Below are 16,142 nucleotides of genomic sequence, written 5' to 3' on the forward strand. Positions count from 1 at the left end.
GGGGACTATAACCCTTCATTCTCTCTTTCCTTGTTTTATTATTCTCCATACTTCAGCTCCAGGCAGAGAAGTTTCGTTTTTTTTTTTTTTTTAATTTATAGATGAATTTGGTGAGTACTGAGTCATTTTCTGAAGTGTATTTATTTATTTTGAGACAGAGCAAGCAAGCAGGGGAGGGGCAGAGAGAGAGGGAGAGAGAAGATCCCAAGCAGGTTCTGCACTATCAAGGCAGAGCCCAAAGTGGGGCTCGAGCTCACGAACTGTGAGATCATGACCTGAGCCCAAAGCGAGTCAGACGCTTAGCCAACCTAGCCACCCAGGTGCCCTGACAGACAGGAATTTTTTTTATAACAGCTTTATTGAGATACAACTCACGTACTATAAAATTTGCTCACCCAAAGCGTACGATTCATTGGATTTCAGTATATTCAGAGCTATGCAACCATCAATCACATCAATTTTAGAACATCCCATCACCCCAGCAAGACAATTCCTAGCAGTCACTCCCTATGCCTTCCTTCCCCCCAGCTCCTTGGCAACCGCCAATTTACTTTGTCTCTATGGACTTGCCTGGACATTGTGGGCATTTCATATAAATAGAATACTACGGTACAAGGGCCTTTTATGTGTAGCTGCTGTCACTGAGCATCGCGCTACCACCTGGGAGCGTGTATCAGTGCTTCGCTCCTTTTTACCCACAAACAACATGTCACCATGTAGAGACACCACATTTGTCTACCCGATCATCCGTTATAGACAGTTGGGTTGTTCGTATTTTCTGGTTATTACGTATAATACCACGAACATCCCTGTACACGTTTTTATGGGCACACGTCTTCAATTCTCCTGGGTCGATACCTATGAGTGGCATCGCTGGGTCATATCGTAATTCCACGTGTAACTTTTTCAGGAGCTGCCAGGCTGTTTTCCCCAGGGGCTGCCCCATTTTACGGCCCACCAGCCAGCCGTTCAGGAGGGTTCCCCTGCTCCACGTCTGCACGAACACTTGTTACGTTTTACCTTTGTTTTCTTTTTCGTAGCCATCCTAGTAGGAGTGAAGTGTTCCCTTCCCTTCCCTTCCCTTCAACCCTGAAGTGCTTTTGATTTGCATTTCCCTGATGACTCCTGATGGTAAGCATCTTTTCATGAGCCTCTGGGCCATTCACCTCTTTTCTTTGTTGAAGGTCTGCCTGCACCCTTTGCCCATGTCGGGGGCAGAGGTTTTTCTGACTGGAGAGCACTCCGTAGGAGCGCAATAAATGTTGGATACTGAACGAACGGAACGTCTTCCCGCAGGCAGTGGGTGTCATGCACCTGTTGCCGAGTCCCCTCTGCGCTTATCACGCAGGGCGACTGCTTCCCGGGCTGTGGGGCCGCCCTTGAGTGCCCGCGCCTGCGACTGTCTCCTGCTAAGAACCACGTCCTGAACTAGGCAGAGCCATTCCCGCAGTTCCCTCGCAACTGGCTCAGCGGGTCAGCGGGGTCGCGGGCGCCCCCGGCGGCTCCGGTCGCCCGTGGCAACGCGTGGCGCCCCGCTTCCTGTATTGATTCGAATCACGGGTTACGTCACGTCCTCCCGAGATGCCCGAGGCGCGCAGGCGCAGCTGCGCGGGGTAGGAGGGGCGTGGCGCGGCCCGGGCGCGAGGCCCGGGCGCGCGGGGGCGTGGCGGGGCGTGGCGGCGGTACGCAGCGCGCCGGCGCGGGGGCGTGGCCGGCCACGGGAGCGCGCGCGGCGGAGGAGGGCTCCGGGAGGCCGCGGAACAGCGACCGCCGCCATATTAAGGAGCGCGGAGCCCGGGGTCCCGACAGCGGCGGCCGCGGCCGGACCAGTGGAGCTGCGGGCGGCAGAGGCCGGCGCGGCGCTGCGCCGGGAGAGGCGGGGTCGGCGGAGCCAACGGGGGACCGGAGCGAGCCAGGTGAGGCGGCCGGGGTCTGAGGACCCGCCCCCCGGGCCCGAGCCGCGACCCCCGAGCCGGGCGGGGCCCGACGGCGGCGCGGGCCTACCCGGGGGGCCCCCGACACCGCGCCGGCGGCCGGGGCTGCGGCCCCCGCGCTCGGGGCCCCCTCCAGGAGCCGGCCAGACCTCCTGAACGCCGCCCCCCAGTGCCCAGCTAGGCCCGCGGTGACCTCAGCATCTCGCTCCCGTCTTCACCCCCAGATCCGGCCCTGCGTGACCGCCCCAGCCCGAGCCACCTGCGACCCGAGACCTGCCCCCCCGCAGCCGGCGTCCGGGGTCCGCCTATAAACGGGGGTCGAGCTCTGTCTCCTTAAGCCGGGCGTTCACCCTCGAAAATAGCCATTGATCACCTCTGGCCTGTCAAACCCGCTTCCTCCAAACCGGGACCGTCCCAGCTCAGGCCCTGCCCAGATTTCGGCTGCCCCCATCGCTGTCACGACTCACCCCGGCCCGAACCGGGCCCCCTCCCCCCATCCCAGTAGAATACAATCCGAGCCGTGTGGACCGTGAAGCGAGCAGACGGAGGTGCGGAGACCCTGTGGTCTGGGCTCCCCGTCGTGCTCGCCGCTCCCCTCCCTCTCGGTTCTGGCACACAAGCTCTCAGGCCCGGCTCCTTCAATGCACAAGTGTCCCCTTGCCCCCAGCCCCCATCCAGCGGGAGTCAAGCTCTCCATCTGGGCCCTGACCCCACCAAAATCTGAGCCCAGCTACGCCCCGACCCCGGCACATCCTGCCTCTTCCTGTAAGCCCAAGCCCCGCCCACCCCGGAGCCCCCGAGTGTGGAATGTCTCTCCCCATCAGAGCGTTTCCCCCCGCTAGAGACTGCCGACCGGTGCCCACTGGTCCTGCACTGGCTGGGCCCGCCCCCAGCCCAAAGCCTGAGACCCTCCGCTCTGCAGCCTGGACCCGTTTAGATTTTCACCTGTTCTTGCCCCCACGAGATCGTCCCCTCTTTCAGGCGCCTGTCAGGCTGGGAACTAGTCCCCCTCCCACCCTTCGCTCCAGTCGGCAGAGTGATGACCTCAGGCCTCTTGCTGGTGAGGCTGCACCAATCTCCCCCCCCCCCCCCCCAGCTTCTTACCACGCTTTGCATGAGGATGATTTGCCCGAAGAAAAACAATCCGTCACAACATACCCAGCTGTGCCTCTTACCCCAAATTGGGGACACGTGAGAGGGTGTTTGAAACGTAGGGGGTTGGGTGGTCTCTCCTGGAGGAGGTGGGGGATTTGCACACCAGAAGCTGCCGAGAGCCTCTGGGGCCCGTCCCCCCGAGTGGCGCACTGCCCCCCAGCTCGCATCCTAGCCTGTTCATCGTGCAGGGTTTCTCGTGGGCCGTCTTGGCCCCTGGTGCCGGGGGCGCCTTCTGTGTGAGCCGAACCCGACCGCGTGCCTTGCGAACCTCAGAGTGTAAGCAGGTGTGCCGGCCGCATGGCGCTTGGCCGAGCGAACGAGGATATGGGCTCCCCCCCCCCCCCCCCCGAAAACAAGGGCTCTGGTCTTGGGACAGCTCATGGTTCGAGGGACAGCTGCCTCGCTGGGTGGAGGGCAGTGTCCAGGGAGGTAGCTGTGCTGCCCCTTTGCCCCCTGGGACTGTTCCCCCCGGGGAAATCTCCGACTCCCGTGCCCCAGCCGGTGGTGGTGGCTGTTTCGGGCTAGGAGAGAAGCGCCTGGAAGCAGATGGAAAAGCGATGAGTCTTCAGGAGCCGGTCGGCCTGGATTTTCACACCGGGTCCTCTGTTTCAGCAGGAAATGTCCCGCCGCTGTTACTTGTTGGGGCCTCTGGTCTGCTGGGGTCTGGATACCAGGGACCTCTGGGTTTGGGGATCCACAGGAGTGTTTGTTGTGGGGACCTTTTTCGGGGTAGCACTGAATGGGGTGAGGATCCAAAATCATTCTGTTTGAGGGGCGAGCCTGGAGACTTGAGTCGGGTGTCCGCATCAAGGGACTTGGTGTTTTAGGAACCAGCAGGATCGCAGTACCCTTGTAATTGTCCTCTGGAGACCTGGGTGCCGCCGTCTGGGGACATCTGTGGTGATCGGGACAGGCGCTGATTGGGTTCAGTGATCTGGGGGTGCTCCTGGCATCCAGTGGGTGGGGTCAGCGAAGCTGTTTGCCCCACCCCACCACCCAGTGCTCAGCATGGCCCCAAACATCAGCAGTGTCGAGGGGGGACTGTGAGCCCTGTGAGGGCAGGGACTCTGTCCCCAGAGCCTGCGCGGTGCCCCCGTGAGGCTGGAGCGTGAGAACGCTGGCTCAACTGGGTGCTGGAGGGCGGGAGGGACTGATGGACCGAGGGAAGGGTGCGTTTGGCCCGTTCCGGGAGCTGGCACCGGGGGGCCGGTGTCCCGCAGAGCCAGGAAGGGACTACGTGGCCGCCCCTCTTCGGCCCCGGCGTCTGCCTGCCGTCCGGTTTCTGAGCCACCACAGGCCGCGGTGGCCTCCCCCTTGTCAAGTCCACTGTCACCACGCGGGCCACCTCTTGCTGCACCTGCCCCGAGATTTGGTGCACACAGAGCGGCCGCGGACGTGGGTGGTTTGGAGCCGGGCGCGTGCGGCAGCACCTTCCTTCGGTGGCCAGACGCACGTTGACGCTGGGACTCCACAGGCTCCGCCCACGACCAGAGCCCTTCTGGAAGGGACGCTTGTGTCCCCAACAGCTGCGCATCCTCGTGTCCTTGGCAGGTGACCTCTTTCTCCTCCTGTGGCGTCCTCACCTGATACCGGGGCAGGAGCACACGGGACGTGCCGCCGGCCCCGTGCCATCCAGTCCTCGAGCGCCGTGCCTGACACATGCACCCCCCCCCCCCCCCGAAAAGTGGACTCCGCTGTCCCCTGGCTTCCTATGCCTTCCCTTCAGGGAGCAGCCTCCTTTCCGTTACTTGTTTGCTCGACCTTTGTTGGTGACAGATCTATTCAGATACGGTTCCCTCTCCGTGTGAGTTACTGATTTAAACTGTGCAATTGAGTGGTTTTCGGCTTGTGTACCCATCACCAGATGGATTCTGGAACATTCTCACCACTCCAGACAAGCCCCCTTCCCGTCAGTCGTCAGTCCCATGCCCTTTGCAGCCCCTGGCACCCGCTACCCCACTTTGTGTCAGGATGAGCCCGTTCTGGACGTTTCACACCCGCGGACTCACACCCCGCGTGGCCTCTCGTGTCTGGTTCCCTCGCTGAGCGTCGTGCGTTCGGGGTCCGTCCGCGGGGCGGCGGGGCCGGGCGACTCTCGCTCCTGCTCGAGACCAAGTGACGTTCCTGTGTGTTGGCTGGACACGGTACGTTTGTCCACTCGCCGGTTGGCGGACGCTCGGGCCGTTTCCACCTTTTACCTGTTCCGGTCAGAGCTGCTACAGACAGCTGAGCACAGGTTCTCGTGGCCGTTGCTTTTGATGCAAACTGAGATCCCGCTGTGCTGTCTGCGTGCGTTCTTGCTGGGCACAGTTGACCCCCTGTCCTCGTGCATTGCTGGACCCCGAGGCTGGCTCCTGAGCTCCAGCCCCATGGGGCCAGCGCCAGTCACCGTCCCCTGGGGGTCCTGCCGGCACCTGGGGCGAGTTAGCCCCGAGGAGGTCACGCTTTCCTCTGACCGTTCCCTCCCCCAGCCTCACGTGGGGCCCCCTCGTGCCTGTTCCCCCATCCTCTCGGGATCCCCTGCTTCCCCACCCGGACTGGGCAGGCGCTGTCGGGTCCCCCGGGTCCCCCCCTCCTCCACACGACACTACCTGCGGTCCATGAAGGCTCGTCTCATCCTGTGACTCCCTCTTCCTTGGCCTTCCCCACCTCCCCACCGCGGGCCCAGGAGACTGTTCTTTGGGCCTTTGCTTTCCCTCTTCCTCCCCCCAGCGCTCTCCTTACACCCGGCCTCCCCTGACCTCTGTGCGCAGACCCCTCCCGATCCTCCTGCCCTTTTTTTGCACGTGCTCCTTCCCGGAGTAGATCGGGCCCAGAAACCACCGATTTGTGCAGGAGGCGTCAGGCTGTATTTGCACGGCGTCCTATGATAGAGATAAGGAGAGGCCGGGGGTGGGGGGGCGGCGGTGATGGAGGGAGCAAGGGAAGGGGCAGACCGCCGCTCGGAGGCAGAGTCTGTGCCTGTGCCGCTTATCCAAGGCCGCACGGCAGGAGAAAGGTCAGCGCTGCTCTCCTGAGCCTGAGGGAAGCCACTCTTCCCTCTACAGATTCCCCCAAGCTGGGGGTTCTCCACTGGGGGCAACGTCCGGGCATGTTTGTGGTTGTCACGCTGGGGGTGTTCTGGCATTAAGCGGGTGGGCCCGGGGAGGCTGCTCAGCCCCCTGCAGTGCCCAGAACGTACCCCCCCCCCCACCAGAACATGCCTGGTCCCAGTGTCTGCGGTGCCAGCAGCTGGGGTTGGCGGTCCCTGCCCTAAATGTAGTAGGTTTAGGTCTTCCTTCTGCCCCCACCTAGGACCCATAGGTGGGGTCCCTGGTGAGACATATTGAGGAGCACTTTCTGCTGCTCAAGGCCGCCTGTGAGGGGGTGAGCTCCCTGTCCCTGCAGGCATGCAAGCAGATGCAGTTGTGAGGGGCTCATCTGAACCCCTTTAAGGCCTGATCCAGCCTTGAGATCTGGCCCTGTGACGTAAACCACAGTTTCAGTCGTGTAAATGATCGTAGATCGCCTGCTGCTGTTGCCAAGTTGTCCCTCCCTCACGTGGGGTTTGCATCCTCTGGGCTGCTGCCGACCCCAGTGCCCAGAGGGGGTAGACGAGAGGCTTCACCTTGGGCACTTCTGAGGCTTAGAGCAGCAGGGCTCACCCGGGGTGCCAACGGTGTGGCCGTTTCCACAGGGCCAGAGGGGAGAGCCTCCGGTCCAAAGGCCATGTCCTCTAGGCCGTCAGCCCCCGGAGGGCGGGACTCCTTGGTCAGCCCCGGGGTCTGCCTGCACAGAGCGGGGAGTAAGGTTTAGCTAAGAGAACGGATACACGCATGGGTGCTGGAATGTGTTCTTCGGGGGCCCCCACCTCCAGGGCCTCCCCAGAAAGAACTTGCCTCTGGTGGTGATTCACGTCAGCCCCCAAAGGGGAGGCTCGTTGCTTCCCTGTCGTATGTGTTAGGCTCAGCCCTTTTTTTTTTTTAATTTTTTTTTTTTAATGTGTATTTATTTTTGAGAGAGAGGGAGACAGACAAAGTGTGAACAGGGGAGAAGCAGAGAGGGGGAGACACAGAATCCGAAGCGGGCTCCAGGCTCTGAGCTGTCAGCACAGAGCCCAGTGCGGGGCTCGAACCCACAAGCAGTGAGATCATGACCTGAGCCAAAGTCAGACGCCCAACCGACTGAGCCCCCCAGGCGCCCCGGGCTCAGCCCTTTCTGATTCCAGCTCCTCTGGGCTTTGTCTTTGGTGTCATGAGATGTGAGGGACCCCTAGCCCATCGTGTTCCCTCCACGGGGTGGGAGCTCTCTCTTCAAAGGGCCCGTTCCGTGCATCCGCTATTGGGAGTGCGAGAGCCTGCGTTCTGGGCCGTGTCTGAAGGCCACGGCCAGCCCTCCTGCCTCCACGTAGCCCCATTTCTTTTTATTGACGACAGTCTTCCCTCCTCTTGGAGGAAGACCGTTCTCCTTACCTGCAGCCTCAGTGAGGGAAGAGAAGGGGCCCCACCTGGCCACCCGGCCGACAGCTGCGGTCAGGAGCTCACTGGAGCAGCGGCCGCCCAGGCACCCCCCCCCACCCCCGCCCCCCGTGCCATACAGCCCACACACACTGCGGAGGGAGGAACAGGAAGCCGGCACGTGGGGGATGTGTTGTGCACCTGTCGCTGAGCCCGTGGGATCAGCCACCACCTCCTAGCATCTCCTTTGAGTCAGGCACCCTCCTAGCTGCTTCGCAGAAGTTACTGGGCCAGTAAGAGTGGAAGCCAGGACTCAAAGCCAGGTGCGTCCCTCTCTGAAGCCCCCCTTTTTCCAGTGTACCTTTCTAGGGCTATATGGTATCTGGGTTTCCTGTAGTGGTGGGGGCGGGGGGCTCGAGGGCTGGTCCCCAGCTGGCCTGAGCCGAGGCCGGGGCCGCAGAGCCAGAGGCTCCCGCGTGAGCAGAAAATCAGACAAGTCCTTCCTTCTTCCAGTTGGGTCTTTCTCGTGTGCTACTTCCCCGGTCCCTTGGGGAATAGCTGAGAGTAACACATCCGGGCCCCAGGCCCCCCCACGGGAGCCTCTCCTCTTTCTCAGGAGGAAAGCACCCGGAGCTGGGTAGTCTGGGAGCACCTGCCCCCCCCCTCCAGATCTCCTGCCGTCTCCGCCTGTATATCTCTCAGACAGGTGCATGTTCCTCAAGGTTTCAGGGGCCCTGTGAGAGGTTGTGCCCCCTGGTGACCGTTCCCAGGGAGCCCCCAGCCATTTATCAGTAAATCCCTACTTGGGGGATGGTTCCCGCTAGAACAGACCAGCAGATACTCACGCGTGAGAGGATGCCCCCCCCAGAGCAGGCCTTGGAGTTCTAGGTGGCTGGCTTGGCTCGGGTGCTGGGCCTGGGGACCCCCCTCACCTGGGGGAGCGTGGCGATCTGAGCAGCCATGGGCAGGCGGGGTGAGCACAGGTACCAGAGCCGGACTTGCCCGGGTAGGAGCCCAGCCCCCTGGCCCGCCAGCCACCACAGGGTCCTCCTCTGTGAGGTGGAGGCGGGACCCGCTCGTGGGACACAGTTAAGTACAAGGCCTCGAGCGGCGCTGGCCCGCGGAAGGCCCCAGGCGGGACCCGCTGCCATCATTATCCCACAGGGCCGGGAGCAGTGTCCTGTGCACCTAGGACCCCGTGGCGCCCCGCATAGGACGTAGCCGAGTGGGCGTCCATAGGCTGCTTCCTCGTACCCCGTGTGGGTAGCCAGTGCCGCCTGGCCTAACTGGCCGGCTTCCCCTCCAGAAGCTGGAGTTAGCTGCACCCAGGAGCACTGTGCCGGGACACGCTGGCTGGTGTGGAGGACATCTGGTCGTCGTGACAGGGAGAGCCTCCGGTATAAACCCGTTTTATAGGTAGCCCCGTCCAGGCTACAGTCACCCTCGAGACACTGAGTCACGAAACGGTTCATTTTTCCTTGGGCTTCCTGAAGAGCCTTACAACATCTAAGTGCGGGAGAGACTGGTTTTTCAAGATGAGCAAGACTTTGAAGGATGTGAAATTTGGCGAGGGCCTGGGGCTCGGCACGAACTCGGCACGGGCGGGGGGTTGGGGGGGGGGGGTTGGTGCAGCGTGGACCCTGCCGTACCAGGCCCAGAGAAGAGGCCGGCCGTTTGCACGCCCTGCTCCTGGGGTGCCCTCCACGGCTGCACCCCTGCTGGGGGAGGCTTCGGAGGTGATCGCGGGTGCCTCGAGCTGCGTCATCGGTCCTTGCTGACAGCAGGCCTGGCCCGTGTGTCCCGTCGTGTCCCTCATCCCGCTAGCCTCCCTGGCCCGGCACCGTGAACGTTCCTTGGGGGCATCCTGGGCACTGAGGGCACTGGGCAGCGTCCCCAGCCCCCACCTCCTTGAGGCCAGGAACACCCCAGTCGTGACCGCCCGTGACAGACACACGTGTCGACAGACAGACGTGTCCCCAGACGCTGCCCAGTCCTGAGGGCCCCTGGGTCACACCTGGACTGAGTGCCTGGTGGGCGGAAACTGTGGGAGCACCGCGGCCGCAGGGCTGGCTGGGCAAGGCCACGGGCTGGCGGGCTGCGGAGGTGGCAGGACGGTGCCACGGCCTTCGCCGCGGCCTGCCCTGCCACTGGGCCCCGCTCTCAGAGAGGGTCGGCGATGCCTGACCCTCGGGTAGCTGTGCGGGAACCTCACTGTCCTGTGAGGCGGCTGGGTGGCGCCTCTGTCCCGGAAGAGCAGGCTGGGAGGCTGAAGGCTCGTCCGAGGCGGTGGCGGAAGGTGAGCTCTGGGGGCCGCGGTGGAAGAGGAGGCCCCCTTCCGAAGGGCTGGCGTGGTGGGGCGGGCGAGTCCCCCGGCGACGGTGCCCTGTGGAGGGGACAGTGGCGGCGAGGGGCCGAGGGCTGTGGCCCCTGTCACCCGACACAACACCGGCCCGCCCGGTCAGCAGGGCGGCTCGCTGCTCCCTTCCCACCTCGGCTGGGGCTCGGCCTGGGTGGGGGAGCCCCGGCCGCCGGGGGCCTGCAGACGGTCTGCGCACGGCGACTGCTCGTTAGCGGGAGAATCACCGCACACCACACCCGTGGACGTCTTATTAGGAAATTCTCAGACTAGGGCAGGGGCGACCGAATGCTCAGTGCGCCGCCTGGGCCGCCGGCCGCGTCCATCCCGCCTCCGCTCTCACGTGACACAGAACCCAAGAAGTACATGAGGCGCCCGGGGAAACCGGGCTCCTTCCTCTCTGTCCCCCCACCCCCCGGCCCCCTCCCGAGAGCTGACCTGTGCTGCCAGCGTGTTCCCCAGCCTTCTAGAAGCAGCTCGTTGGCCCAGTGCTGCCGTCACGTTCGGGGGTGGGGGGGGGGGGGGTCCGGCCGACCCTCCTGCCGCCTCTCCTGGTGGGGACACGAGCCCTCACCGTTTGCTGTCACACGCGGCGCTTGCCTTTGTGTTCGCGGTTTTGCACACGCAGCCGGAGTTCCTCCAGGGGAATTCTTAGAAGTAGGGAGAGTGCGTCAGAAAGGATGTGCGTTTTAAATTTGGAAAGCAGCTGCCAAACTGCCTTCTTCGAAGTCGGGTTTCAGCTCCTGCCAAGGAGCACGGGTGCCTGTCTCCTCCCTACGCCTGCGCGGCCCGCAGTGCGGGGCTGTGGGCCGGGGCCCTGCTGTCCGCGTGGGGCCTGCCGCCTTCCAGCTGCACGCGAGGGGTGGGCGTCTCAGGAGCGCTGGCTGTGTTCACACCCTTCACGTCAGCGTCTCCCGTGGGTGGCAGGTGTGTTTTCCGCTAGTGTCTTTTTTTTTTTTTTTTTTTGAGAGTGAGAGGGAACAAGGGCAGAGGCAGAGAGAGAGGAGGATCCCAGCGGGCTCTGCACAGAGCTGAACCCGGGACCGCAACCTGAGCCAAAGTCAAGAGTCAGGTGCTTAACCGACAGAGCCCCTCGGTGTCCCTGTGTCGTCTTCCTAAATAAAACCGTTTGTGGGGTGTCTTCCCTTGTAGACGCTTTGTTTCTCCCGAACTGTGGCCTGGGCCCTGCCGTCAGTGAAACAGACCAGCCCTGCCGGCCTCATGGGGACCCCCCCCCCCCCGGGGACATCAGCACGGTGACTTTGGTCTGTGACTGGGGGGCCGTGGTTTCCATTGGAAGCTTGGCCGGGCTGAGAGGTTTAGGCTGCTGTAGCCCACAATGTGACCATTCCCCGTGGTGAAGCCCCTCGTTCCCCCAAAGCCCCACTGGCCCTGAGCAGCCCTGCTCGGGGAGAGCAAGGCAGGGGCGGTCACCGAGCATGTGGACCGAGCGTGGCCTTCACCGGTGCCCCCCAGGGCTCGCTGCCTGGCGGGCGGCAAGCAAGGCCCCAGTCAGAGCCCTCGAGGGTTGACTCCTCACACAGTGGCCGAAGGAAGTCTGCTGCCTCTGTGACCCCGGTTCACTCAGGACAGCTGACTGGCCCGACTCCGGGAAAGTACCCGCTGATGGCAGAACTTACCAGAATGGAGCCGTGACTGTTCCTCTTTATGCCCCTTCTTCCCCGCCATAAGCCCCACCCAGGATGCTGGTCCTCGGTCAGAGTGGACGCCGGCCTCCTGGGGCTCAGCTCTGGCTCCCACGTGGCCCAGGCTCACCCTTGGGACTCTGTCCTCTGAATGGGAGTCTGCAGCCTGGACAGAAACTCGTACGGCCGTGCTGCCCCAGGAGTGGTCACTGTGCCGAGGGCACACCTTGGGGTTCATCCTGGGGACTTGGAGGTGGGCTGGAAGGGGTCCCCCCCCCCCCCCCCCCCCCCCCGCCAGAGAAGTGAGGGAGGCTTGAGGGACGCAGCCATCAATCACTGCTGGACTGTGTGACAGAGGAGCTAGACTGGTCTGGGGACCTTCTGCTGGGACTACAGGGTACGTGCAGGGGGAGGGGGGCCGACGGGCAAGAAGGAGGTGGCCGCTCCCACAGGCTTACCCGAGATGCGGGCAGGGCAGGGGGGAACCAGCCCCGCTTTGCTCACAAAGCAGGAGGCCCGCCGTCTGGCCCCATGGGGACGATGGGGCCGGTGGACTTGAGAGGAGCTCCGGGCCCGGCGGAGGGAGGACCCTGGGGGCGGGTGGGCACGGGAGGCGGGCCTCGGGGCAGGGGCTCCTGCCCGTGACCCCACGTGAGCCTGCAGTGCCGCTGCCCCCTTGCTCGGCCGTCCCAGGTTCGCGTGCGTGAGGCGATGGTGCAGACACACGGGTCGTGAGGTCGTGCACGGGGAGCACGGGATCAAACGTGCAAGCCCGCTAACCTGCGCGGTGTGGAGCGCACCGTGGCGACTAGCGGCCACGCGCCCGTGCCTCTGAGTCTCACCCAGCGGGCTTGGCTCTGGCTGAGTGTCCGTCCGGCTTTGGGCCTGGGCCGCAGCAGGCTGGCTGTGTCCCGCAATTGCGGGGTGAGGGTCGAGGACTCGGTGGGCTCGTGCTGGTCCTTCAGCCCCGTGCTCTGCACGGTCTCCGCCACAGGCCCAGGAACCCGTCAGAGAGGCCATCTGGGGCTGTCGAAGATAGAGAACCTCGTGGCGTGGCCGCGCCTGGAGAGGTGCGAGTGGTGGAGCCCCAGGCTGGTTCCCTCCCCGGTGACGCTGAGCTCACACTGCCCTCGGGAGTCTCTTTTCAAACGGGCAGACGTTCTCTTTAGTCCACTCTCTGTCTCTGTGGACGGCACTCCTCTAGGGACCCCCCCGTGAGCGGGGACACACGGGACGTGTCCTCCTGCGCCTGTGTTCTCCGGGTCCGCCCACGTGGTGGCCAGTGGCAGGGCGTCCTTCCTTTCCGAGGCTGGGCCACATTCTGGTGTGTGCGGGTGGGGCGCGTCGGGTTTTATCCGTTCACTCAACCTGTCGACAGACACTTGGGGGTCTTTCTCTCCCTGGCGATGACGAACAACCTAGAATAACGCCAGTTGGAGCTTTAGGGGACTGGTTTCGGTGCGGGTCTGTTTGCTTTCATTCCTCCCAGGTGCGCACCGAAAAGTGGAATTACTGGGCTACGTGGCTGTGTGTGTGAGACAGAGACGGCGAGGAGCCTGTGGGGGCGGGGGGGGGTCAGTGTTTCCTGGGGACAGAGTCCCGGCTTGGGGGGAGGGAAGGTTCCGGAGACCGGTGGGGGGGGGGGGGGGGGCTGCACGACTGTGTGTGCTTGAAGCCGCCGGGCTGTGCACTTAGAAATGGTTAGGTGGTACATCTTAGCGTATTTCACCCCAATTTTTTTAAAGCAAATGTTGACTTCTCCAGAGGGCTACCCCTCAGGATTCACAGACTTTTAATTTTGGGCCAGCCTTCGACTTTCTGGTATTTGATCTGTCGTGAACCCGGGCTCCAGACAGAGCAGGAGAGCTCGCGGTGGGCCCTGAGCGCATAGGGGGTCTGGGGCGGGGGGAGCGGGCGCGTCGCGAGGAGCTGCAGCCCTCTGAGCCCCCTCTCTGCCAGGCCGTGTCCCAGAAACACTTGCTTCAGGCCCCCCCATTTGCTCTGCGGTGCCCCCGGGGGGAGGCAGGACTGGTGAGCGTTTCGTGTCGGTTTCTGGAAGCAGCCACTGGCTGCGGGCCTGTGTCCAGCCCCGCAGTGAGGAACATCCTTCTCCCAGAGGTGGCCACTCGCCCCCCACCCCCCTTGTGCTGGAAAGTGCACCGCCCTTGCCCGCGTCCAGGGGCTCTGCTTCTAGAACATTCTTCCGTCTCCCCCCTTCTCCTTTTCAGAGAAGCCTTCCGAGCTGGGCTGAGCCCAATGGGAGGAGGGTGTGAGTTGTACAAATTCTGAACGGGCAGAGTTGCGCTGTGGAACCCCATCCCCGCCTGTGCACATCCAGGTGCCTGCAGCTTGAGGACTGTGGCCCCGTTCGTGCATTAGGACAGAGGCTTCCTGGGGCATCTGGGGGCCTTAGTTAAGCATCTGACTCTTGATTTAGGCTCAGGCCGTGATCTCACAGTTCATGAGATCGAGCCCTGCGTCAGGCTTCGTGTTAATAGGGTGGAGCCTGTTTGGGATTCTCTCCCCCTCCCCCTTCCCCCCTCTCCCCCTCCCCCCTCCCCCCTCCCCCCCTCCCCCCCTCCCCCCTCCCCCCCCCCTCCCCCTCCCCCTCCCCCCCTCCCCCTCCCCCTCCCCCTCCCCCTCCCCCTCCCACCCTCCCCCTCCCCCTCCCCCTCCCCCCTCCCCCCCTCCCCCCACCCTCTCCCCCCTCCCCCCTCCCCCCTCCCCTCTCCCTCTCCCCCCTCCCCCCCCCTCCCCCCTCCCCTCTCCCTCTCCCCCCTCCCCCCCTCCCCTCTCCCCCTCTCTCCCCCTCTCCTCCCCTCTCCTCCCCTCTCCCCCTCTCTCCCCCTCTCCTCCCCTCTCCCCCTCTCTCCCCCTCTCCTCCCCTCTCCCCCTCTCTCTCCCTCTCCTCCCCTCTCCTCCTCCCCTCCCCCCCTCTCCTCCCCTCTCCTCCCCTCTCCTCCCCTCCCCCCCCTCTCCTCCCCTCTCCTCCCCTCTCCTCCCCTCCCCCCCTCTCCTCCCCTCCCCCCCTCCCCTCCCCTCTCCCTCTCCCCCCTCCCCCCTCCCCCCCTCCCCTCTCCCTCTCCCCCCTCCCCCCCTCCCCCTCTCCCCTTCTCCCCCTCTCCTCCCTCTCCTCCCCTCTCCCCCCTCTCTCCCCCTCTCCTCCCCTCTCCCCCTCTCTCCCCTCCTCTCCTCCCCTCTCCCCCTCTCTCTCCCTCTCCTCCCCTCTCCTCCCCTCCCCCCCTCTCCCCCCCTCTCCTCCCCTCTCCTCCCCTCTCCTCCCCTCCCCCCCTCTCCTCCCCTCTCCTCCCCTCTCCTCCCCTCCCCCCCTCTCCTCCCCTCCCCCCCTCTCCTCCCCCTCCCCCCCTCCCCTCCCCTCCCCCCCTCTCCCCCTCTCCCCCCTCTCCCCCCCCCTCCCCCCCTCTCCCCCCCTCTCCCCCCCTCTCTCCCCCTCTCTCCCCCTCTCTCCCCCCTCCCCCTCCCCCTCTCCCCCTCCCCCTCTCCCCCTCCCCCTCTCCCCCTCCCCCCTCTCCCCCTCCCCTCTCCCCCCTCTCCTCCTCTCTCCTCCCCCTCTCCCCCTCTCCTCCTCTCTCCCCCCTCTCCTCCCCTCTCCTCCTCTCTCCCCCTCTCCTCCCCTCTCCCCCTCTCCCCCTCTCCTCCCCTCTCCCCCCCTCCCCCCCTCTCCTCCCCTCACCCCCTCTCCTCCCCTCCCCCCCTCCTCCCCTCCCCTCCCCCCCTCTCCTCCCCTCCCCCCTCTCTCCCCCCTCCCCCCCCTCCCCCTCATCCTCCCCTCCCCCTCTCCTCCCCTCTCCCCCCTCCTCCCCTCTCCCCCTCTCTCCCCCCTCTCTCCCCTCTCTCCCCCTCTCTCCCCCTCTCTCCCCCTCTCTCCCCTCTCTCCCCCTCTCTCCCCCTCTCTCCCTCTCTCCCCCTCTCTCCCCTCTCTCCCCCTCTCTCCCCTCTCCCCCCCCTCCCCCCCTCTCCCCCTCTCCCCCCCTCTCCCCCTCTCCCCCCCTCTCCCCCTCTCCCCCCCTCTCCCCCTCTCCCCCCCTCTCCCCCCTCTCCCCCCCTCTCCCCCTCTCCCCCCTCCCCCTCTCCCCCCCTCCCCCTCTCCCCCCCTCCCCCTCTCCCCCTCTCCTCCTCTCTCCCTGCCCTCTCCCACCTCCCCCTGTGGGTGTGTGCACATTCTGTCTCTCACTTAAAACAAATAAAAAAAGAAAAAAGGATATAGAAGCTTCCTCATTCAAGGAGGAATCCTCGCTGGGACCACTTTGACGCTTACCCAGCCCCCACCTCGGGGTTGGACATGGTCTGAGGGTGGCTTGTGGCCTCGGAGGGTCTGAAGCAGGAAGGCGACATGGTGCTTGGGAAGGAGGGTGGCCGGAGGGCAAGCTCCAGGACCCAGACTTAGATGACACACTTGCACTAAGCAGGACAAAGGCCGGGAGTCCTGGCGGAAGGTCCCTCAGAGCAGCCGCCGTCCTCCCCGTCCCAGCCGCCTGTGGTTTCCACAGCCTGTGGGGTGTGCCTCCCCCCCCCTCCCACCACCACCGGGCTCCTGGGAGGAAGTGGCAGGCCTTGGCCATCACTGTGGAGTTCGCCGTGGTCACCGGGCAGT

General features: G+C 64.5%; 1 protein-coding gene across 2 annotated transcripts in view; it reads left to right on the plus strand.

Moving 5' to 3' along the window:
- The first annotated feature begins 1,711 nt into the window (after positions 1-1,711).
- The window catches only part of FZR1 (fizzy and cell division cycle 20 related 1), a 24,525-nt gene continuing 10,094 nt past the window's right edge, over positions 1,712-16,142 (plus strand). The window contains exon 1 of one of the 2 annotated variants that reach the window (XM_053898097.1): positions 1,712-1,916. The gene's annotated coding sequence lies outside the window, so the exon portion shown is untranslated. The remainder of the gene's footprint in view (positions 1,917-16,142) is intronic. The other variant, XM_053898098.1, reaches the window with a different exon arrangement.

The sequence above is a fragment of the Panthera pardus genome, unplaced genomic scaffold (assembly GCF_024362965.1).
Source record: "Panthera pardus isolate Hobbes unplaced genomic scaffold, ASM2436296v1 HiC_scaffold_8, whole genome shotgun sequence".
In the NCBI taxonomy this organism is placed as follows: Eukaryota; Metazoa; Chordata; class Mammalia; order Carnivora; family Felidae; genus Panthera; species Panthera pardus.